The sequence below is a fragment of the Delphinus delphis genome, chromosome 10 (assembly GCF_949987515.2).
Source record: "Delphinus delphis chromosome 10, mDelDel1.2, whole genome shotgun sequence".
NCBI lineage: Eukaryota > Metazoa > Chordata > Mammalia > Artiodactyla > Delphinidae > Delphinus > Delphinus delphis.
In genome coordinates, this window is record NC_082692.2 from 74911317 (window position 1) to 74935302 (window position 23986).

At 39.2% G+C, this 23986-nt stretch overlaps 1 protein-coding gene and 1 pseudogene across 27 annotated transcripts in view; one reads left to right on the forward strand and one right to left on the reverse strand.

The window, feature by feature from the left end:
- The window catches only part of FHIT (fragile histidine triad diadenosine triphosphatase), a 1444513-nt gene that overhangs the window by 529010 nt on the left and 891517 nt on the right, over positions 1-23986 (reverse strand). The gene's annotated exons all lie outside the window — the stretch shown is intronic.
- On the forward strand, positions 22173-23334 carry LOC132431716 (ferritin heavy chain pseudogene; annotated as a pseudogene).

Here is a 23986-nt window from a genome sequence, read left to right on the forward strand (position 1 = left end):
TTAGGACGTTAATAAGAGAAACTGCATACGTATAGAGGGTGGGGGTTAGAGAAACTCTGTACTATTTGTTCAATTTTTTCTGTAAGTCTAAAACTGTTCTAAGCAATTAAATCTAATTTTTTTTTTTTTTTTTAAAGAAAGCACACCTAAAAGAAGTTATCTGGGATGCTCTTTGGGAGTGGGATCCAGAAACAAGAAACCTCTGTTGCAAGCAGCTAGGAAGAGTCTTAAGGTTGTTAAAATTTCAGTCCATGGCTTTAGCCATACAGAGGTCCAAGGTAGATACAACAGTCAACTTGAAATAGGTTTAGTTCCAAGAATAGGACTTGAATTTGAAAAACAGAGGGTAGTTGGCTGGCTGTTTGGAGGTAACGGATGGCAGAGCCAAATTTCCTCAGGGTCAAGCCATTCTTAATGAAGAAAGACTTTAAGTGGGCACTGCTGTAGGTTCTTCAGTAACAAACAAAGGTTTAGATTGGATGGATTTCATAAGCAAGTCAAAGTTCCCTTCACTAGACACATGGAAAGAATTTATTTATGACAGTGAGTAACACTAAAAATGTACGTGTGTATACATGTGCATGTGTTTGTAGTATCAGGAGATGCTCGGCTTTGGTCCTTCAACTTATGCAGTCCCAATATTTTTAATTGAGATACATACACAAATAAATACATATATATGTATGTATATGTATATACATGGGTATCTAAATAAAATTCACAGACCATAAAACTTACCCTTTTAAAGTAAAAAATTCAAAGTTTTTAGTATGTTCACAAAGTCGCGCATCCATTACCACTATCTAACTCCAAAATCCAACTTTTGCTTTTAACGCATGCCTCGAATTCAGAGTACACAAATGAAACAGTCAGCTAGAGGTATGTCCAGGAAGAATCCTTGATATTTTCAAACGTTTATTTATTCTGCCCATTAGTAAGTCTACATCATTTCAGTATTTAGGAAGGTTTTCTTTCTCTCCAACAATCATGTAGGCTGATACTTATTAAGGTTTCCACACAGAAGATAGTCACTCTGACCTGGGAAAAAATTAAGTGTGAAAATGTACACATTTGGACTAAATAATGAAAAAGAGGTTGAAAGAAAGTGCATAGGAAGAGGCAAAAAAGGAAACTATGGGCCAAAGGTATACAATAGGGAATATAAAAAAGTTTCTAGGGCACTGCAGAAAGACAATGTATTCTAGTGATTGCCTTTATTAGACTCTACTGGATCAGGAGCCAACTCATTAAACATTAATGGCACGGGAATGCCATCCATATATTATAAATAGCCATTAAGTTGAGATAGCTCTGCACAGGGTCAGTATGAATTAATAAAAAAACTTAAGCTGGCATTTCAGAATCATAAAAGGGTAGATTTAGTAGAAAATGTTCAGTAGGAATAAGGAAGAACAGTATATATTACACTATTTGTCTGAAGAACAAACTAGAGATGAGAATAAATTTATCATAAACCTAAAAATATCCTTCATGACGGAACACTTATTCCTTGAAAATGGGTGTCAATTACATTTAATAATCTTAGCACTCCACGTGTGACATTGGCAAATGGTAAACACAAAGACAAATGAGAAGTAGATATTCAGGTGAAAATTAGACAAAATGTTAATGAAACCAGAATACCCTCACTGAATACAGGTCCAAGAATATGTAAAAGCAGCAGAACTGAGATTATTAAAAGATAAGGTCTAATTTCAAATTTCTCTTCTGGGTTAATTCTGGAATCTATCCCACTTGATAGTATTTATAAGGCAGGTCATCTACAAAGTAACCACAATTTTGTTAGTTTTACCATCAGTTTTCACTGGTTAGAAAGTGAAATCATGTTATAAAAAATTATGGTATTGATGGACACTTAAATAGATCACTACATTTGTATAACTTATTTTTCTTACCGTCTTTGCTAATTTACACCCACTTTTTCAGAATAATTTGAAGAAAGAATTAAAAGATTCACGTATGATTCTTTTGACATCTTAGTGTTTCTCGGATAATAACACAGGGACTTTTGTAAGAATTTCACTGTGGCAGCTATTTCGACCCCAAAATTAATATGGCCCCTGTTAAAAATTATCATAAACTTGGAAACAAGACAAGGATAGTGCTGGTAGTGGATGTGGCATGTTCTTTCAGTATCATACTAGCATATCATTTAAGAAAAGCACTTAAGGATTTCATTGTCTAGGAGAACAGACCTGTACCTGATTTTGCTACGTACTTTTTGATTACTGTACAGCTACTGTGAAGTAAAAAGTTAACTTGTAAATTTTTGCCTACTACAAAAACTATTGCAAAGGTTACAGTTTTACTGCCCTGTAGGTTATTAACCAGTCTTATATCTAACTTAGCAGTCCTATTAAAATATTTTCTGTGTCCCACCTACCTCCATTCCCTCTTTCGTTAAATTGTTTAGAACCACCCATGTACCCAGTTCATCAAAATGCTTCTGAAATTACATTGGTTTCCTCACTGAAGACTTATTAGAAGTTGGTACATATGTGTTCTTTATGTGTATTATAGTCATATTTTTAACTCTGAAAATAATACTTTGTCCTTCATCAAGCACCTGTGTAAAAAATTTTAAAACTAAGCCAACACCTCTCTCATGAACCTGTACAAAGCAAGGCTTAAATGAATTGCCTTGTGACAGTCAAGCTGGAGGAAAACTGAGAGCAGGTAACAGCATTATTCATTGACAAGGGAAAAGCCTCAGCTTAATTTAAGGGCTTCCACTGAAAATATAATTTCAGACACGAGGAGTATAAAATGCAACAACGTGAACAAACTCCATTTTGGTTTTGCCAGTATTATGAGAGGTAAGTCAACTCCAGTAAGGTATCATTAACAATGCCAAAAAGGTTTCTACCCGATGAGTTATCATTGCAGGGGTCTGCCATCTCACTCTTTCTAGGAGCATATCTTTGAGTCACAGTACACAGTGAGAGAGGTTTATACTTAATGCAAAGTATATTTATAAGTTATGACATTTTCATGGTGGCTGAGATGGCTTTTTAATGTGTCAGCTTGACTAAGCTGAACTATAATCCCCAGTCATGCAATCAAACACTAATCTAGATGTTGCTGGGAAGGGACTTTGCACATGTGATTAAAGTATCTAATCAGTTGAGTTTAATTTTAGGACATTATCTTGGATGGGCCTGACCTAACCAATTAGAAGTTTTTAAAACAGGGCTTTGGATGTCACATATTTGATGTTGACTTCCAGCTGAGACCTTGGCTGGGCTTGTCAGCCAGAACACTTATAGCCCATGGCTAGCCTCTCTACACGGTTAGGGGTCCCTCACAACATGGTGCTTGGATTCCAAGGGAAAGCATACCAAGACGGGGGAGGGGGAATGGAGGGACTAGGAATGAGGAGGGACGGGGAGAGGGGTAGGTAAAGGGAGAGGGAGAAAAAGAGAGAGAGAGCGAGAGAGAAGGAGAAACAAGCAAGGGAGTGGGAACAAGCACCAACTAGATACATCCTATTAACAGGCAGTCACCAAGTTCCACCTAGGTGCAAGAAAAGGAGAAACAGACCTTACATCTAAATTAGGCACAGAGAGATTCTAGTAAAAGATATGGAACTGGAAATATAGTTGTGGCCATTTTTAGAAAACATAATATGCCACAATGCTCTTTGGCTATTTTTCTGTGAGATTACTGATCATTTTCATAATGACTCCTAGAAGCTTTGAATAAATTAGGGAAATTAACTTTATGAATGACAAGAATTATGAGTAATTTTCTGTCTAACAAAAATATTTTTGTTTTTCTTTTTATGTATCTTTCTCTTTTCTAAGTCCCTGTGTAGGATGCAGATTTTATGGAATAGAATTGAATTTTTAAACGAAGTACTTATAAAGGACACGTTCAATATTAGTGCATATCAGCTAAGTAATTTACTGTAATTCTCACAGTGCCCAATCTTTCTCTCAAATAAACTGATATTTGCAAGTTTAAATGCATTTTGGTTTGAGTCTTACTTCTAACTAGCAGCCTAATCTACTATAGAAGCAATAATAAAAATGTTATTTAAAAATCAGATGGAAGAGCAACAGGGAAAGTCAGTGTTGGGTATTTAAATGATGTTTTTATATCAACAGGCTTAGAACACTTCAAAGGTATCATTTCATTTAGTTTTCTTTCATTTTAATGTCACCAAAAGGTCAAGGGATTATCTAGAGATCAAGTCACCATCCAACGCACATTGCTTCCCCTGAGTTTGGGAATATAAATTCAAACGTACAATGGTTTTTACTCAAGTTCTTCCAAAAAAACTTCAAGGCTCAAATATTTTTCTATTTATACTAGCAGAAAAGGCACTACTTCAAATAAACGCTGTCCAAATTAGCCGGGTGACTCTCCTTTCATCTTTTAATACTTTTGTATCAGCAGGATAGGAGGTAATTCAAATCAGGAGAAGCAGGTTCTACTTTTGCCTCTAACACAGAAAAGCCATGTTCCTTTAGCAAGTCCCTTTAACATTAAACTCATTCAAGTCATCTACAAAATGGGACCTGTCACCTCCTTCATTCCTGACAAGGTGACTGTGAGGATCAAGTGACATTTTACTTACTTCCTGTCACAGTAGGCTGGTAAAAATATACGTACATGATTGTTATTGGGATTGATTGCAATTGCTTAATAAATTTTACCAGGTTTTGTTGTTGCTGTTACACTGCTTGATTTCCTTTAAGAATTTAAGGGGATTAAGTGAGGAAACAGATGATCTACCACTTCACCAATTATCAAGTACTGCATACCTACCGTGTGTGACAGGAAGAGGAGGAGGAGGGATACAGGGTACCTGATTATCTCAGAACACTGCTGTCCTGCCAGTGTAAGGAAACTAGGTACTCCATCAACAACAGCTGGATTGCCAGAACACTAGCCTCAATCATTTACTAGTTATCCGACCTTGGGAAAGTTACATAAGCCCTGGATGTCAGTTATCCATTGCCATTTAACAAATTATCCCCCAAACCCAGGGGCTTAAAACAATCATAAACAATTATCATCTCACATAGTTCCTGTGGGTCAGGAATTTTGGAAATAGCTTAACTCCGTGGTTCTAGCTCAGGGTCTCTTGGGAGGTAGGAGTCAAAACGTATACCAGGTCTTGAATCATCTGTAGGCTCAACTGGGGCTGGAAGATCTGCTTCAAAGATGGTGCACTTACAAGGCTGAGAAGCTGGTTCTGGCTGCCGGAAGGAGACCTCATTCCTTGCTAGGTAGACCTCTTCATGTGGCTGCTTAAGTGTTCTCATAATAAAGCGACTAGCGTCCCCCAAAGTGAGTAGTCTTTTTGTGACCTAGCCTCAGAAGTCACACACTGTTGCTTCCACTGCATTCTATTGGTCAAAGAGATCAACCTGACACAATATAGGAAGGGACTTCACTAAACGGTGAATACAAAAAGGTGACGATCACTGGAGGGCGTCTCGGAGGCTGGTTACACCAGCTAAGTGTGATCCAACATCGGTAAAATGCCGATGATAATGACATGTACCTCACAGGGTTGATGGAAAGATTAAAGGACACCAGCCATTCAAAGTGCCTATTATCAATTATGTAACAACCTAAATGGGAAAAGAATTTGTAAAAGAATATGTACATGTATATGTATAAATGAATCACTTTGCTGTACACCTGAAACTAACACAACATTGTTAATCACCTGTACTGTAATATAAAATAAAAAGTTAAAAAGAAAAGTGCCTCGGGCTTCCCTGGTGGCTCAGTGGTTGAGAATCTGCCTGCCAATGCAGGGGACACAGGTTCAAGCTCTGGTCTGGGAGGATCCCACATGCCACGGAGCAACTAGGCCCGTGAGCCACAACTACTGAGTCTGCGCGTCTGGAGCTTGTGCTCCACAACAAGAGAGGCCGCGATAGTGAGAGGCCCGTGCACTGCGATGAAGAGTGGCCCTCGCTCGCCGCAACTGGAGAAAGCCCTCGCACAGAAACAAAGACCCAACACAGCCAAAAATAATTAATTAATTAATTAATTAAAAAAAAAAAAAGAAAAAGAAGAGTGCCTCTTCTCCAGCACTTGCTCATTGAATGTCAGGTCTCCTTATTCATTCTATATGCCTTCTAGGGTCTAGCACAATGTGTATGTGCGTGCGTGCGTGCATGTGTGTGTGTGTACCTGGACCCCTTTGGCCACTTGATGAAGCCTATGCACTGCTTCTAAGAATTATATATTTTTTTAAATAAAAAAGTACAGAGAATTACAGAGAACACAAATTATACTGAAATATAACAGAATATTTTAAAACATATTTGTAATATAGCAAATATATGCTTCTTTATTAAGACCCCAAACAACGAAACCCAGTAGCAAGTTGAATGGCTACTGTATTTTCAAAGGAATGATAAGCCAAATAAAATTCTGAGATATCTGCAATAACCATAATATGATTAAACAATATTTGCGATTTCCATTGGTGACAAAGTCACAAGTGCTACCAGTATTACTGTGGTCTTATGCCTATATTCACACTTGAAAGAAACGCTAAATTCCAGTTAGAGTTAAGTGTAAATGAAGACCTAATTTCTTTTCTCCCCATTCAAGTTCTCAGATCTCATGAACACTATACATGGACTTAATGGGGGTCACTGGACCCTCGATCAAACTTCTGGCTACGCTTATACCTTAAAAGAAAGGGGAGGAAATAAGAAAATATGGTTCTAATTTTAATACTAATATTTAATAAGGTAAAATAATTTTGTTTCTACTAAATTTCCTACTGCACACAGGAATTTATAATGTCCTCCATGGCATTCTCATTTCAAAATGATCGCTGTTTGAATTGGACATATACCTATATAATGCTTTCATTTAAATGGATTTTAATGAAGCTTTAGGCCTAGATAAGTGGATTTACAGAAGTGGTACATTAAAAGGCCATTTTAAGTTTTGGACCAAAAGGACCTCCAATTTATAGCTCTAGAAAATATCCATTCTATGGTTCAAAGATCCTTGTGGATTATAAAAGAGGAAACGACTAACAGAAAAGGAATTATTCTCCACATTATTAAACATGACAAAAAGCTTCTGAATTGGAGCTTAAAACGGGCTATTTAAGATTCCAGCAATTCCTGGGACTTTGGCAACAAAAATGTTCAAAAACCTTTTATAGTTGCTGTCAGATTTCTGTAAAGCATTTGCGATTCCTGTGAACTTATTTATATAACAAGCTAAAACCTGAAGCCGACTTGAAAGTCTTTCTATTCTAATTATGTAGAATTGGAAATGCCTAGAAATGATGTTCAGTGTTCTCCCAAAAATATAGTCCTGAAATGGTGGTTTCAGAACCGGGTGTTCAGAACAAGGAATGAGGGTAGAGCTGCTCTGACTTACAAGGAGCAGTTACAGCAGACATAGAAACTATAGTTTGGTAAAGCGGTTTCAAAGAACTGCCATGTAGCAATTCTCTCGGCAGTGGCACATTCTGAATGACTGCTCATGTGGTTCCCTCCTGGCCTGCTAGAGTGGTTTGTTTCTGAAGCTCTATAGTTCACGTGTAATCATGTAGCAAAATAATTCAGGAGATAATGACCCACCAGGATATCAGCGGATTGACGTTCTTATCACAATACTGTTCCTGATTCTCTGGGGCGTCCCAAGCCAACTCTTGAACCCTTTTATGCTTCACTATTCCAACGTGACATCTGGCCTCTCTGTGCTCAGAAGACATTGCAGGAAACGAGTCAGTACGTACCCCGAGCTAGAAATACTAGGTGATAGTCCGAAGAAAGACACTAAGATTGGTTTGCGGGGGAGGGTACCACACTTAACAGCTTCTAAAATGTCTTCTGATGATCCCACCTTCTGGGATGCACATCCTTGTGTCATTCCTCTCTCTCTTTGATCGTATTATGGATCTAGTGACTTCTTTTTCATAAACCGAATGGGCACAAGTATTGGAATGTTAACCCTAAGATTAGTTTATGAAAACTCCCATCTTTCTTACTCTCTTTCTCTGGCTCATCTCGCTTGCTACATTAGGAGAAGCAAGGTGCCCTACAGGAAGCCCATGTGACAACGAACTGAGGCCAACAGTCCAACAAGCATAGAAGAGCTGAATCCTGCCAACCACCCTGTGAGTGAGCTTGGAAGTGGAGCATCTCCACTTCTCGTGACAAGATACAGACAGCAATATCAGAGATGGTAACTAACTCACTTGCATTTCACACCCAGCAAGGGAAGGTCTAGAATAGGAAAATGAAACTCTCTCTTCCTAACTCCAAAGCCTGTGCTTCATTCACTGCATTATACTGTCTCTCCAAATGAATTCTGTTTCAAATACTGGACTGTGTGTTGCCCATTTGGAAGTTAGAACACATTTCACTAGAGATGAATGGTGTGACTGAAACATACATGGCACTAAAACAACAGAAGAGAGGAGAAGGCAAAGGAAACGCAGGGGTGAGGCGAAGAGATGCGGCGTTTACGTAGGCTCCTGCACCAAAAACTCTTGAGTCTTAGCAGTCTGGTCCAGGGGGCTGCTCAGGGGAGGAGGAATGGAGACAAGCATAAATGCCCGCAGAACCCGAGAAAATCAAGTGGTCTCACCCTACACTTTCTGACTCGGAGTTAGCTTTGATTTGATCCTCGGATCTTTGCAGATGTCATTAATTAGGGTTATCAAGATGAAATCATACAGAATTTAGGGTAGGGCTTAAATCCAAGGACTGGTGTTTTTATAAGAGAAAGGAGGGACAGATTTGGACACAGAGAAGTGGCAGGGAAGACAGAGGCAAAGATTGGAGCTACGGTGTCACAAGCCAAGGAACCCCAGGAGTCACCAGAGGCTAAAAGAGACAAGTAAGGACTTTTAAGTAAGTGGGTGACATTTTCTCTTTCTATAAGATTAGTGTAAGAGATTTAATGAGAAATAGTGAGTATAAACCAAGATGTATATTATACTGTAGTTGAATATCACCTCCAGATTAGCGCAGTGTCAGGCACAAAGAGGATCCTAAACAACTGGGAGTTTTCCTTCCCCTTCAGGAATAATAGTTGAGGAACCTGAGAAAATATGATGGCTGCAGCCTAACTTGAATGTTAGCTGCTCTTCACTGCTCTTGAGCTCTTTTATTTTAAAAACTATTAAACCAAAACTTTCTAGGACATGCTGCTCTAAGAAAGTCTTAGCAGACAGTATAAGGGAATATCATACCCAGGACAAAATGGTGCAACTAGAATAAGATCATTCTGTCTGTGACTTGATAGTTAGATGTAATTAATTGCTGGCCAAGATACCCCAAACCCAAGCAATTATAAATACTAACTAATGAAGCCGGGAAATCAAAGGATGAATACTGAATAATATTAGCAGGCATATCAAAAAGATCACGAAAAGCTTTCTGTGCAGAAAAAGCGTGCAAGTCTTCTAAAACGCTTTCTCTTACAGTCATAAAATGAACTTGAAATGTGTATTTTTTCTTGCTTATTGGCTTTGTTTCAAATGGCTATTATTAAATCATGATAGTCAATTAAAAATATTCACCAAACTATAAATGTGCTTAAGTATATGTATATAAGCATGCATAAATATATTATAAACTATTGAATTGAAACATGAAAATGTTCTCCATAGCAACCCTAAATCAAACTGATATTTCATTTTGGTTCCCCTGATGCCAATATATATAATACATTAAACCAGAGCTTTCAAAGGATAAAAATGCCTTTGAAAACATAAGTAATATAGAGCTGATGTTCAAATATACTGCAATATACACCTTGGTTTATAGCTATTATTTCTTTCCCAAGATTACATTTCTATGTGAAAAATCAGTCTAAATATAATATTGGGTCATTAATTGTAATGGTGGAAAGAGATATTTTTACTTTGCACATTCTGACTATTGGAGTTTCTATGCCCATAGTGATCAATTACTTATTTCTAATTTGCACTTTTCCTGAAAAGCTCAAGTCAAATACCACAGAATTTATAAACTACAAAAGTTAAGGAGACAGGACACAGGAGCTAACTAAGGAAAACATAAAGATCCTCGTCTTTGACTTCGAAGTCACTAGTCTCCATAGAAGTACTTAGAGAACTAACTGCAAGGGGGGAATTGGGGGTCTTAACCTTTGGCATTGTTGAAAAGAAATACTGGTAAGTTCCACGCATTAAAATAACCCATGCAAAAACATTCCTGATGAAATAAAATCAATAACATAACAGACCCACTGTTGCATGTCTGAGTGTACTTTTGAGATGCTGAAATGCAGCTGATGCATTCAAACATGAAACCATCAAATTTTACATCTGGAAGGGACCTCTGACGGTAATTATTCCAAAGCCCTCAAGAGGAGCCTAAGTTCCAGCAAATATGAAGAACGTGACCAAGGTCACAACTTAGTTAGCAACAGAAGTTGGACCAGAATAATGAACTAATTTCATTACACCACAATTTTAGTTTCTAAACACCAATGGACATGAATGCAGAAACAATGACTACAATCATATGCTGTGCCTAAAATAACAATTACAAAAATAAACCTACAGCCTCAGTTAAATCGTTCACCTTTGTATGTTTTTTTCCCAAGACACAGAACATTTCCATTCTCAAGGATCCCTCGTATTGCCCATTTGTAACCAAACCCATTTCCCTCCCACCCCAGTTCCCTACCCATCCTTAACCACTCATCTGTTCTCCACTTCCATACTTCTGTCATTTTAATAATGCTGTATACATGGAATCATACAACATGTAACCTTTAGAAACTAGCTTTTCTCACTCAGCATACTCTCCGGAGATGCATGCGAGTTTCTGTGTGGATTAATAGTTTATTCTTTTCAATGCTGAATAATCTCCATGATGTAGATGTACCACATTTCATTTACCCATTCACCTGCCCAGTCACATCTAGGTTGTACTTCTGGGCAGCTCTCAAATCTGTCCACTTCACTCCATCGGCCCTAAATCCAGCCCCCATTCTCCCTAACCTCTATTATTATGGGCATCATACTGGTTTCCCTGGTTTCCAGCTCTTTTCTAACCAGTGCCCACCTTTCTAATACCCAAATCAGATCTCCCAAAACCATCCTAGATTCTCTAGGGTTCCTTAGATTCCTGGATCTTACTCAGGCCTCCCCTCTCTCAAGAATCTCATTTGTTCATTCATTCAAAACAGTGAAATGGTTTTCCTGTAAGTGATTTATTCTAAAATAAAAATCTAATCTAAAAGCATTATTCTAACTCTTTAATAGCTTTATGATCAACAAAATAAAACATCAGTGTTTTAAAATAGGAAAGTAAGTCTGTGACATATGGCATTAGTACTGCTTCATGAGGACAAGAAGAAAAATTGGAAATGTACAATAGGTACTACATTTCAGCAGGAGAGTCTTACTTATGAACCCCTTGAGAATGGGAATATCAACCATACCTTGCAAAGCTGCACTATGACTCATGAAACAGAGAAGCTGTACCTAACCAAACCATGACGACAGATAAGCTTAAACTTACCATCAGTTCATTCAGAGCCATGCATTTTTCTCAGAGACTCAGAAACTGTTCCAGAAACTGCCTACTTGACATATTCTGACAAATACCTAAGAACATCCCATGACTAATTTCAGCCCCCCAAATCTTCTAGTACCCCTTCTCTAATTCATCCTTTTGAGACAACCCACAGTTCCGGCATGTGTTCACCCTTGCTGCAGCAGGCTAATAAACCTACCTTGGAATTCAAGTATGTTCCTGATGACCTTTAGTTATTAGGTTTTAGCAGAAAACAAAAAACAGAACAAAACAGGTAACAACAGCAAAACACCTAGGGAAAGGTATCAAAGATTTCACACCTAACTTTTGAACCTCTTGATAGAGGAGAAGGACTCAGGGAAAGAGGGGGAATGGGTGGGGTGCAGATTACCCAAGAAAATGGGCTTGTATATTATCTCTGTAGTTTTAAAAACATATATTAACATAGGTCTCATCAATTAAAAACTATGAGTAATCTTACAAAAGAAAAAAAATGCTTACTCTCAGGAGATGATTAAACACTTACATTGACTACCTGTATGATTCAATGTCAGACTAATATTTTTTGCATCTATCTTAACTTGTATTTTAAAAGAAGTATATGGAGGTTCTAATTAGAAATTAACTGAAGGCCACTTGGAATCATTATACTGTGGGAATTAAATGATACTGTTTGTGTGTTTTCCTTTTTTTAAAATCACTACGAGTTCAAGGAAAGCTTGGTTCTCACTGAAAGAGGCAAGAAGAAACAGCTTCTGACTAAATGTCTATGACTTCAGGGTGGGGCGCCATACAACCTCTCTCTCCTCCTGACATATTTAATTAATCGAATGCTCAGTGATTTTTTTTTTCCTCCTCCAACAGCCCTACTCCGACCCTGAGCAATTTCTCCAGCCTTAGCTCCTCTGACTTTTGATCGTGAAAAACACAGCTAAGCACTTGATTATATTTGGCCATATTTTTCTCTTTCTCCAATTTCTCAGTTTCTATTTTTAGAAAGTACTTCTGTTATAACTTTTTTTTTTAACATCTTTATTGGAGTATAATTGCTTTACAACGGTGTGTTAGTTTCTGCTTTACAACAAAGTGAATCAGCTATACATGTACATATATCCGCATATCTCTTCCCTCTTGCGTCTCCCTCCCACCCACCCTATCCCACCCCTCTAGGTGGTCACAAAGCACCAACCTGATCTCCCTGTGCTATGCGGCTGCTCCCCACTAGCTATCTATTTTACATTTGGTAGTGTATATATGTCAATGCTACTCTCTCACTTCGTCCCAGCTCCCCCTTCTCCCTTCCCCCTTCCCCCTCTCCGTGTCCTCAAGTCCATTCTCTACATCTGCGTCTTTATTCCTGTCCTGCCCCTTGCTTCCTCAGAACCCTTTTTTTTTTAGAGTCCATATATATGTGTTAGCATACACTATTTTTCTCTTTCTGATTTACTTCACTCTGTATGACAGACTCTAGGTCCATCCACCTCACTACAAATAACTCAATTTCGTTTCTTTTTATGGCTGAGTAATATTCCACTGTAAAATACTTCTATTATAACGTAATGTTCATCACAGTGTCTAGCACTGCGCCTTGAACTGAAGAGCTATTCAAAAGAAAACATTAACAACAAATGTTGTTGATTAGGACCAGTATGAACAACCGCATTGTAGAAAAACTTTGAAAAGTAATTCGCCATTTCAAAGGTGTCTTCATTATTCTCCAGTCTTCCAAGAATCAGATCTCACTGACATATAACTCATATTCCCAACTTGAGAACATTCTAAGGCTACATCCCTTCATCAAAGTTAATTGGGAGAAAGTGTCACTCACCAGAAAATTTCACCTAACTGAAAACTGAACTGAAATGGCCAGGCTCAAACGGGGGCTGATCTGATTCTCATCAAGCAGCACTTTCAGGTATCATGGACAAGGCTGCCTTAAGCTGGAAAAAGCTTTGATACCATCAGTTTTACACCAGGATCAAAAAACAATTTTCAACTTTTATTTCAACGTTTGTTAATACGTCTCTCCCCTTTTCATCACAGTTATGAAAAACTCCTAATACTTGTGTTGCATGGGAGCAAAGCTAGGGAGGACTTAAATTTCAGGTCAATTGGAGATAACATTTTTAAAATACTATCGTTGAGATTGATTACCGGGATACCTGGAAACTACCTTCTCCCAAATCAAACAGAAGCTGGAGGGATGGTAAATTCAAATCAATAAACCTGTGATGAAGACTATCCTAAGAATCTATTTGCACTTATTCCTAAAACTCTAATCACTATGCATGACATCCAAATTCCTACCGCAATAGATGTTTTCTCTGGGAGCAGTGCAGCAATGGCTAACAGGTTTCAGCTCTCTTGCCAGTTTTGGTTTTTTTTTTTAATTTTTAAATTTTATTTTATTTTTTTATACAGCAGGTTCTTATTAGTCATCAAGTTTATACACATCAGTGTATACATGTCAATCTCAATCGCCCAATTCAGCACACCACCATCCCCACCACCAACCCCACCCCCCACCGCTTTTCCCCCTTGGTGTCCATACGTTTGTTCTCTACATCTGTGTCTCAACTTCTCTTGCCAGTTTTGATTGCCAACTACTGCCTGCCACACAGTGCAGAGGAATTCTGAAGTTGCCTCTGGGCTTTGTGGAAGGGAAGAGCAGAATCCATCGGCAACATTTGCCAGTATGGCAAACTAGTGCTAATTGCTCTGGGTCCTCTCCCAGAACATGCATTGCTTAACACATGGAAGGCTATGTTTCAGAACCCCCTTTGCAGTTGCACAGGGCCACATGACCAGCTGTGGGCCACTGGCTGTGATCAGCAGTAACATGCTCCACATCACTGCCCATGTGCACTTGCCAATGCCTCTCTTCCACAACTGTAGTAAACCTCAAGTCCTGAAATAAAGGTGCCACCAGTCAGCAGTGGAGTAAAATGATGAGCCACCCCTCGGAGGAGAGCAGCTCTGGAGAGACCCCTGGAACCACGGTGGGACCTCCAAGGATGAGAAATAAGTGATGGTTGATTAAGCCTCAGAAATTTTGTTACTGTTGTTACTATTTTGTAACAATACATTATAACCCAGCCTGCTCTGACTTCTGCACTGACTCCCAGAGCAGGGATAGAAGGTAGGGGTGCCCAGTACTGGCATTTCTTAGGGATCACAAATGAATAATCAGGAACACTGGTTGATCTTACATTTAAAACACCCACCACCACCATGGTGAATTTCCATCTGGCGTAATAAGAATTTCTGTGATCACACTGCTGAACTTCATTTTGCTCACTACCAACTGTGACTAGCACTTTGGCTCCTACCTGGCTCCTTTATCCTTGCTCTATTCTTTTCTCAAGCACACATATGTTCCAGAGCCGACTTGTCATATCATAATAATAAATACAATGTGTCTCTATAAAAAGCAAAAGGAAAAGTTGCCATTGTTGTGGCTCTTTTCAATGCCTGTGAGCACGGTAACATATTGAGCTTTTACATATTTCGGTCACAGGGTCACCTGTGGCACCCTATATTTTTGTAGATGAACTATAGCTGTTGTCAATGACATCAGGAAGATGCCTTCACATTTTTACTTATCTGCAACAGCAGGCTTCCGGTAGAAAAGGTGTCTAACATTAGAACAAATGATCATTTGAGAACAAAAGCTTGTGTTCTTCCACAGTGCTTACCAGACGCCAGGAACTGTTCCACGAGCTTTACTAGTATCAATGCGTTTAATACTCCCAACGGCCTTGGGAGATTTGCTACAATTTTTACTGCCATTTTACACATTAAAAAATCTAGTGTGTGCGTTTCAATGCTCACAAAAAGCACTGATTTTTTCTCATCATAAACTAGAAGAGCATTCCCAGATGAAACAGAGAATGAGCAGCTGAATTTCAGGCAAACAACAAAAATCTCTTAGGGTAAGTATGTGCCACGTATCACACGGGATATACTTACACGAAACAAATTTTAACTGAAATTTAACAAGAACCAACTGTTTGCGTTTTCCATCTTTCCTTCGCTCTACTCTGAAAACTGTGAATCCTAATAATTTCAAAACACATCCACTGACGAAATGGACATTAAAATACTGTAAAATCTTTTTAAAAATTGCATTTATCTGAAATTCAAATTGAGCTGGGCTCCTGTATTCTTATTTGCTAAATCTGGAAACTCAAAATTAGAAGCAATATTTGAAATTTTCATCAATACTCGATATTTTTAACTTATTAAGCAACTAAGCTAAGCTGACTACACATGTCTCCATCAAAGAAAGTTAAAGAAGTTATGAGGGAAAACAAAACCTTTCAATCTAGTCTATGATAAAAATAAATGCCAAAAAACATTTCATTATAAAATTTGCTTTTACTTTCCTACTACTCAGCCTATGACACTTGAGAAGGATCCAGATGTTGATATATGATTCTGCCAATTGTCACATTTTATATCTGAATTGGTGAAAATCCTACCTGTGAGTCACTAAAGCATTCACTTTGTTTGGATTTGGGGGTGAGGCTTGCAAGAAAACACAGAATATTCTTTTTTCTTTTTATTACTTTTACAGCATGAATATTCTAGCTCAGGCAGAGATGAAAGGACATAATAAATAGGAAACACTGCTCTCCCAATGTTTGCCTGAAAAAGTCCTTGTCAGTCATATTCAGTAAAGTGCATCAAAAATAATGCTTACCACGGCAGGAGCCTGTGCTGAGTTTAACATTCTGGGGACAAACAATGAAATAAGTGTAGAGTGAGACTAATAAAATTTTCAAATCTGAGGTACCTGAGAATAAAGTGCTTCCAGAGACTCTTAATAACATCATTTTAAACTCTTGGTCTCCCTTTCGGGGTCTATTTCATGTAGGGCCGTGAGTTATTGCCGACAAGCTAATATCTACTCTCAGCACAAGCACAGTATGTCTCCAATCGCCATTCGTCAAGAGCTTCAAAACAATGTTTATCTTTCTGCTTGTTGTGAATATTAATAAATTAAGATCTTTAAACTGTCTAGAAAGAAGAAAAAACTGCCAAGAGCTCCGGTGCAGATGATGTATTTACATACATTAGAGAAGTACCATTAACAGTAATTAATGGTGCTTTCACATCGCAAAATGCATTGCAATTGACTGCCGATTTGTTTTGGAGGTGTTTGCAATCATAAAACAAATCTCATCCTAAATGGATACTTAGTAATTTTTAATAATTTTAAACTGTGATGCTCTATTCAATGCTTTAGCAATTACACACTGTTTTTTGCAGAAAGTTTTTTAAATTTAGAATTTTTATTGAACGTTATTAAAGTTAATGAGACTGCATTACTTGTGTTCTACCTTAATTCACAATGTTTTTAAAGGTCATGAAGGCTAATGTAAAAATTTTGAAAAAAAGCAAATTCAGTCAGTTAATGACTATACAATTAAAACATCATTCCACTACTCTCTTCCCCCCCGCCCACTATATTCTGAAGGAACCCACATTTAGTAACATGGTATGTCTTCATGAGCGGTTTTAAAAATGAAAAGTTTAGGACATGTGACCATTAGGAAGTAGAACAGACACAACTGTTGAGAAGAATTTCACTAACCCCTGATTCTCTTCTGACTTGGTATGACTTTTGATTAGAACTAGAGTACGCAGTGCCTGGCAAACTACACTAAAGGATATTTATATCAACTGAACTTCTAAAGAAGTTAAAATTAGAAAAGATATATCCCCTAAGTCAATACATCCTGCAATATTTCCCTGGTGACTTAAGTCTCATTTTGGTTGAGAAAACTAAGAGTAAAATAGAAAATACATTTGCTCTGAGGGTGCCAAGGCCATATGGAATAGAAATTTGAGCTAAAATAAACCTGTCTGTAGTCTTTCCATGCAAGAAGGAAACTGTAAAAACAGATTTGGGGCGATCCTGATATGAGTTACTAAGATATCATTTGCAAGCCTCTTCAATGTCTCTTTCAGTCCACTTTATTTCCACTAGGAACAACTGCTTAACCCTTTGAGAGTAGTTCTTTGTAACAATTCCTCACAACAATATACCTGCAAAATTAAACTGAGTCTCTTGGACCATTCACAGTATGGTAAGAGAGCATATAAGGCAATAATTCTAAATCTACAAGAAACAAATATTTCACAATTTTACAAATTTAAGAAAATATGTAGGAGGAGTACCAAACAAACTTGGCATGTTTAAAAATATACTTGGTGCTTGTCAACTCTCAAATAGTACAGACATATTGTTTGTATTATCAATGATAACAAGAAAATCACAAAGAATTAATCATGAGTATCTGCCTTCATCTTAGGATCACAATAACAAGGCCGACATGCTGCATTTCTGCTGCGATGAGGCAAAAATCTAACACATGAATCCTATGAAGACAAAGCTAATCATTTTTATGTGTTTTTGAAGAATTCCAAATCAAGAAATCATGTCCCATTTTTGAGATGAACGCTTCCTTCTACCCCACACAACAAAGATGAGAGCATAAAGAGAAATTTTTGATATATGTAACTAGATATACATATGCTGACTTCAGTAAGGCTCTAATCTCAGAGATAAGGAGCCAGTAGAGAAGTGTGTCTCCAGTAAATTAGCTCCTAAAAAATTTGAACCTCCTTAATATCTACAGAAAAATCTTATTTGAAAAAATGGTAAATTCACCAAGCACACACCATTTTGTCATTGAACCTTTGATTTCTGTCATTTGGCACTCCTTAATTCCAAAAGACAAGATTGATAGAGATCATCTGCTCAAAGCAAGACAGTGAGATGATATCCAATACAAGACCTAAACATTTCAACTCCATTGTCACTGATACAAGGGAACATGAGTTCCAGGAAGGAAAAACTGAATGCCATGCTTGGATTTTTGCCATGGAGAAAAATCTACTCTAGCATGTGCTGTATGACACTGATACTTACTTTGAGTAGGTTTTTAAAATGATACCTGCTACAGTTATCACGGATCCATGCATCCTTAAAGTCTTACAGGTTACAGAATAGCAGGGGCAAATATTTTTATAAGCCACATGGCACTGTTGTCGTTTTGTTCCCTGGAGGAAGAGATACTTTTCCAACTATTACACTACCTTTCTATTCCTGGGGTCAGTTGAATCTGGTCATGATCCTGGACAAAAACTGTGATGGAGAATTGGTTTTCTGTGACGGAGATTCCTGGAGCTCACACTCTGGATGTGCGCAGACTTTTAAGGCAACCATGGCCAATCGAGGTAGAGAAGGTGAGGGCACTGCTATTTGCAAGACACATGCAGGTGGTGCTCGATCGTGATGATCAGTACTGATGATGACAACAGCTGCTGACATTTACAGAGGGAGTGCAACGCCATGTACAACATGCACAAGGCTTTAACATGTCACCTTACCATATCCTCACAACACCACTGTGACTTAAAACTATTAGCAACACAACCTCACGGATGAAAAAATAAAGGCACAGTAGTTACCTGGCCCAAGTTCACTGGGAGTTGAACTCAAATCTGTTCATTTACTGAGCCCATGCTCTTCATCACCACAGTGCCAGCTGTGCAAGGAGTCAGACTCAAGTCAGTCACCACTCCACCTCTCATATAACCTTGGCCAAGTTACTTAACATCACAAAGCCTCAGTTTCTCCATTTGTAATGTGCGAATTATAGCACCACCTGCCTTACAGGTATCAGAAAAAACATTTCAAACTTGGAAATAGGCAAACGAGATTACTGGATTTCTTTAGTATAGTGTTCCCACTGCTGGGTGTGACTTTCTGTTTACAGGGCTATTTTACAACTGATGGGAGACAGTAACTTGTGTGAGCTCTTATGGACCAGCAGGACATTATCCTGTTCTGTATCTGGCCCAATAATCTATCAAATCTCACACACACACACACACACACACACACACACACACACAAAATCTCAAATTATTTTTGGACTAATTTTAACATCTTACTAGGTCCCTCACCCTCTTAAATTAATGAGCTGAATAAGATCTTAAACTGTGTTTATATTTGCACAACAGCCATGAAGTTGCCCTCTGAAAAGTGATTTTTAACACTCGATTGTTCTGAGAATTAAGTGAGATGATGCATATGAAATGTTCAGCATAGGGCCTGTCACGTATGATTCAATTAACGTCATTTGTTAACATCATTGCTATGATCATCTCAATAATTGTCACCACCACTACCATACTATCTAAATTTTTAATGTTAAGAATTGTTTCTGTTTACTCATATTCAAATATTAACAGTGAACAGTTAATAACTAGTTCTGAGAATAGTTCCAAAATTACACTGTTACCCATAGCTGAAGCCACTTTACAATTTGGCCTTGAGAGCGGTTATTTTGCAAATTACTCACAGTACAGAAATGGAGTTATTAAGGGATCCACTTTTGATGCACAGAAGGTTGTGCATCAGCCGGGCTGCCATCACCTCTGTTAAACAGGATTCATTAGAGTGATAACTGACAGTTGTTTCCCTTTCTAAGTGATTGCCCTGTAGTTCCATTATGTTCTGCCAAGGAAGTACTACTCATTAATTACCAATAAACTGAGTACCAACTGTGCTTGCAGTAGAAGGTTTGGAACTGTTAATCTTGGGGTGGGGAAGGTGGCAGGAAGAGGAGAACTCCACCTGGCCAGGTGCAGGAGACGCATGGCGAGAGGACATTATTACAGGAATGGGCGGGGAGGGACAGAGCTCCTGAGAGGATGGAAGACCTCTGCTTTTGAGGCCCCTGGTATACTGAGAAAAGCAGAAAGGAAGAAATCTCAAACCAGTGGTCCAAAAAGTATGCCTATCTTTAAAAAAAAAAAAGCAAACTTTGAACAGGAAAAAATAAAATCAAAATAATTAAGATATTCCTAAGGTAATGACAGAACTTTCTAAATTTTAAAAAAATTTTTTTAATGAATTTATTTATTTATTTTGGCTGCTTTGGGTCTTCGTTGCTGCATGCGGGCTTTCTATTGTTGCGGCGAGCGGGGGCTACTCTTCGTTGCGGTGTGCGGGCTTCTCGTTGCGGTGGCTTCTCTTGCTGTGGAGCACAGGCTCTAGGCACGCGGGCTTCAGTAGTTGTGGCACACAGGCTCAGTAGTTGTGGCTCATGGGTGTAGTTGCTCTGTAGCATGTGGGATTTTCCTTTTTTTAAATTCAAAGTACGTGGCAGGTGAATGGTCAAGAGGTATGGCAGAGGGCTTTTTGCATTCCAGCTAGAACACTTCTGTAACTCTCCTCTTTTGGAAATAATATCTAAAATCTAAATTGAGGCTTTTTGTGAAAATGCAGGCTGAAGCCCGAGGGTTGAGCCCTCTTCCCTCACCCCTCAGACCCTGAGCTCCGACTTTCAATGAACCATCTGGTATCCTGTGCCCCAGAGCTGGGCTCCTTGCCTGCTTGCTTTGTCTTTCACTACAGAGCCATTAGGAGGCTCTTTCTAGAGATTCTGGGAGACACATCCTCGTTGCTCTCCAACTTCTTCCATCAGCCAAGTTGCATCCACAGCCACAATGGTCTTTTGGTTTCTCCAATTCCTGCCATGTATTACTTACTATAATTTTTCTGAATGCAGTTCATCACACAAGCTATCAGTCGGTTTCACATTCAAGTGTCTCACCTCATCAATAAGACTGCACCTTCTTGAGGACAAGGACATGGCTGGGAAGGATAATTAAAAATTACAGAGGGCCACTGCTTTGAAATCTGTCTGGCCATGTGGCCACTTGGCAGAGCAGACAAGCAAGAACCACCTTTGTTTATTCCTCCAGCATTCCTCTGCCACAGGAAAGGGAGACCATTGCTTTTTTAAAATGTATTCCTTTTTTAAAGGTATTTGTGGATTTCTGGCTTCAGGAGAGCCCAAGACCTATCATCAGACGCCTCTGGACTCCCTGGTATGTGCAGACATCTGTTGGTATCTGAGTCCCTGTTCTACAGTGTTTTTAAAAAGAGGATCCTGGGTTTCCTTCAGGATCAAAAGAGAGCAGTGCTCTCTCCAAGAGATTGGTGCTGAAAGGTGGGAGAATATAGTGAACTGGGGCAAGGGGCCAAGAATTGGGTAGAGGTCAAGGTCAGCCAAAGGCCAAGTGAGAAAGACTAACAGAACCAGCTAATCAGTAATGTATCGGGGCACTGAAGCAGAGGTAGGTGTGACAGAAGAGGGACAGATCAAAAGGCCTGAGGGACAAGGGCAGAGACGGGAGGTGGGCACTGCAGGCCTATTCTGTCAGCTCCCGAGGAAGCGAAGAGCTTCGGGAAACTAGAGAATACAGGGGGCTCCAGCTCAGCCCAGCTTGGCTTTAAAAAGGCACAAGCCCCAAGGCAAAAGCACTCCAGGCATTCTGGAAACACAAAGGGGCACCATTAGAGGAGAGGAAGGAAAATTTCAAAAATTTTAATCTGGAATTAATTTCAAATGTATCCCCAAATTCCACGAACCAGATAGCACAAGGAACACCTAGCTACACCCCAGATCCATCTTGAGTTAACATTTTCCCCATCTGCTTATCATTTGTACTTTCTCCCTATACACATACTGTTTATTTCCTGTCCTTATTTTGAAAATGTTTCATTCAGTGTGCATTTAAGAATAAGGACAATTTCTCTTATCACCACAGTACAGCAACCAGCTTCAGTAAATGTAACATTGGTACCATATTTTATCTAATCCACCATCTTCTTCCCCAGTTTTGTCTATTAACTAGTGATGTCCCTTATGGCATTCTCCCTGTCCATTGTAAGATCTAGTATAGGCTCTCATTTAGGGCCCCTGTCTCTGTAGTCTCCTTTGATCTCAAACATTTCTTTGACTTTTTTTGTTTCACAATATATCCCCACTTGTACCTTCAACATACTTTTTTTTTTTTTTAATAGAACTATTCCTTACTGGGGTTTCTCTGATGTGTCCTGGAGATTGGATTCGGGTTACATATTCCTGGCCCCAAAACTGTACTGGCCACATTGTGCCCTTCTCAGGGCATCACATCAGGAGGGACACGATGATTGCCCTTCACTGGTGATCTTTCAATTCTCATCACCGGTCAAGATGTTGTCAGCTTTCTCCACTGCAGAGTTCGCGGAGAGTCGCCACAGTTTCCTGCTTCAACAGTGCTTGGACGGAACCCGACGCTCGTCCCCCGCTCCGGCCGGCCGCCCAGCACCAGCCCTCGCCACCACCTCACGGCGCCCTCCGACCGCCCCAAGGTCCCCGCTGCCGCCTCTCCTCGGCCGCCCGCCATGACGACCGCGTCCCACTCGCAGGGGCGCCAGCACTACCACCAGCACTCGGAGGCCGCCGTCAACCACCAGATCAACCTGGAGCTATATGCCTCCTACGTCTACCTGTCCGTGTTGTATTATTTTGACCGCAGTGATGTGGCTTTGAAGAACTCTGCCAAATACTTTCTTCATCAATCTCGTGAGGAGAGGGAACATGCTGAGAAACTGATGAATCAGCTGCATAACCAACAGGGTGGCCGAATCTTCCTTCAGGATATCAAGAAACCAGACCATGATGACTGGGAGAATGGGCTGAATGCAATGGAATGTGCGCTACGCTTGGAAAAAAGTGTGAATCAGCCACTACTGGAACTGCACAAACTGGTCACTGACAAAAATGACCCCAATTTGTGTGACTTCATTGAGACTCATGACCTGAATGAGCAGGTGAAATCCATCAAAGAACTGGGTGACCACATAACCAACTTGCCCAAGATGGGGGCCCCCGAATCTGGCATGACAGAGTATCTCTTTGACAAGCACACCCTGGAATACAGAGATAATGAGAGCTAAGCCTTAGGCTGGCTTCCTGTAGCCACAGGGGTGACTTCCCTGCATCAAGGCAGTGCATGCGTGTTTGGGTTACCTTTACCTTTTCCGTAAGTTGTACCAAAACATCTACGAGTTCTTTCCTTAGCACCATTCCTTCAAATAAAGTAATTTGGTACCTCCCCCCCAGCAAAAAAAATATTCTGATTGTGTATTAGACAGGACGAGGATTTCGTTCACTATGTTCACACTGACAAACTATACACATTTTTAAAAGCTTAAAAGTGTGTTTTGTTTGTTTTAAATAATGACACATGTTTAGGACCAGCATGTAATTGTTCACTTTGCACCGTCTACCACTCTGGGCTGTGAGCTTTTATTATGCAAAAGCTGTGGTCTGTGAGCCATTGTTTGTCTGCGCTCCTTCCGCCCTCTCAATAAAACAACACATACAATAACCAATAAACACGCTGCTTTTAAAATGCGGTCCAGAAGTGGATTTTCACATTTTGAAGCGCATCACAGGCTGTCTAAGCTAAGAGACATTTGAAATCAATTGATACAACATACACGCTTTTACAGTTGAGAAAATCAAGGCCTAGGGAGGAAAAAGTGCACGATGTCATGTAAAACAACAGTTCTTTACGAATGATTATAAAATCAATTTAAGGGGCCA